This window comes from Hemitrygon akajei, unplaced genomic scaffold, assembly GCF_048418815.1.
Source record: "Hemitrygon akajei unplaced genomic scaffold, sHemAka1.3 Scf000096, whole genome shotgun sequence".
NCBI lineage: Eukaryota > Metazoa > Chordata > Chondrichthyes > Myliobatiformes > Dasyatidae > Hemitrygon > Hemitrygon akajei.
The window spans coordinates 99,204-101,175 of NW_027331982.1; the positions used below are offsets into that span (position 1 = coordinate 99,204).

A 1,972-nucleotide genomic window follows, 5' to 3' on the forward strand; every position below is an offset into this window, starting at 1 on the left:
GTTAAAGCCATCTCCTGCGTGTGTGCTTCTATTTGATATGTAGTTGCACAGACACAATGCAGGCTGACATTTGAGTGCAGAAGTGATGACCATAAGTTTCTCTATTCCTCCAACGCTGAGACAATTTTAGATCTAGATTCTTTGTTGTTCTCACAGTTCCAGTCCAAGAAATGCATTTGTCTCTTTCACATTTTGCAAGGGACATGTAAGAAACGGCAAGAAAAAAATACACAGATATAACTGTAACTACAAATTTTATTGGTTGCTTATTATACAAATGCCCCAAGTGAAGATGCTGTACCTATCTGTACGCAATGCAACAAGGACTGCTCACTTGGAATAACTTTACAATTGACTTAAATTGTGATGCTCCTGACAATATTGTAATGTCATTATGGGTGCATTAAGAATTAGGCTGAGTGATGACACCTGACAGCTTTACAAACATTTGTAGAATGTAGAAAGGCATCAACTCTATGAATTAATGTATACTCCAATATAATTTCGGAATTAACCTTCTTACATTGCATAAACAACTGATTAACACATGTTTACAAACTGCATTACATTCCAACAGTTGTTACATTCTCTCATGACTCATGCCGTCCTTTTCGTGGATGCAGACTTCTGGGCAGCATGAGCACATTTCAGATTGGCATCATGCACCGCATCCCACATCAATAGCAGTTCGAAAGGCCGAAAACGGTGCACTAGCAGCAACTCACGGTAATAGCAAGGATTGAAAGAGTCATCTTGGGTTGAAGGAACCCTGACTCCAGCTGTCCTGAATCCGCTATGGGAGCGTGGGGCTAGTCCAGTCTTGGCCAGACACATCCCCCAAAAGACATCATCAATGGGGTATAGTTCAAGGTCTTGGGCTATGTGGTAAATGATGTGAGCTGTATACACAGACATAAGTATGCCCGCTCCACTAACGTATGGTGGGTACGACTTGATGGTGGTCACTATTTCTGGCACATAATACTTGCTCGACTTCTGGCGATTGGGCCCAAACCCATAAACGAGATGGCCCACAAACAGGTGTTGGTGAACCTTCATGCCTAGCAAGTAATCAACCATGTTATCGGTGTTGGCAAAGACATCATCATCTCCATTGAAGATGAATTTAGCTCTGGGGCAAAATTCACTGACCCACTGCAGCAACTTGTATTGTTTGAGGGTGAGGTTGAAAAAGGTATCCAAGAAATCCCATTGTAGGACATCTCTGTGTTCTCTGTTTTCCATGGCTAAAAGCTGATTCAATTTCCTCCTTTCCTTTTGGTCAGGAGAGACACCAGAGATAAAGACTCTCTTAATTAGGACCCCATTGAATTCGCGTTCTTTGCCCCAGGTCTTCCTTACCATTTCCCGCCGATCCTGGTTGAAAGGGTGAGATTTGATCACCAGGAGCAGGAAGACATTCTGAGATCCTTCTCGACCACCACATTTGTCTGGGGCATTTAGAATCATGTCAAATTCTCGACAGTGTTTATACATCAAGAAGTTTTTTATGTGCTCTTTCTCTTGATGAAATGAGGACAGGTGCAACAATGTCGTGTTCGCGTGGCACTTTGGCTTGAGCACTGATTCAGTTGCATCAGCAGTAACAACCTTGGGCAGGTCATTGCGATGAACAGTTTCTGCAAGATCATCAGTCTCTCGACGTTGGTCATTATCCCAGAACATGAAGAACAATCCCAGAGTAATCAAAACAGTCAACACTACGTTCTCATAGAATCGCCGATGTCTTCTCATCTTTCACCTGAAATAGAGAAAACAATATGGATTAATTCAAAGAAAACTTTACATTTACATGATGCTTGAGAAGAATGGGAAGTTTAAACTGTAATGAGTTTCACTAATGCTTTGTAATATTGACCTCAAAATGGTGATAAGGTAAGGAATAGGGAAGGCCCTACACACTGTTGAAAGTTTAATTAACCTGAAGCATTCCATCCCAGCAGAAAAAGAA

The 1,972-nt window shown here is 41.6% G+C and overlaps 1 pseudogene; it reads right to left on the bottom strand.

Moving 5' to 3' along the window:
* Nucleotides 1-541: 541 nt before the first annotated feature.
* On the bottom strand, nucleotides 542-1,759 carry LOC140722982 (N-acetyllactosaminide beta-1,3-N-acetylglucosaminyltransferase 3 pseudogene; annotated as a pseudogene).
* Nucleotides 1,760-1,972: the final 213 nt, after the last annotated feature.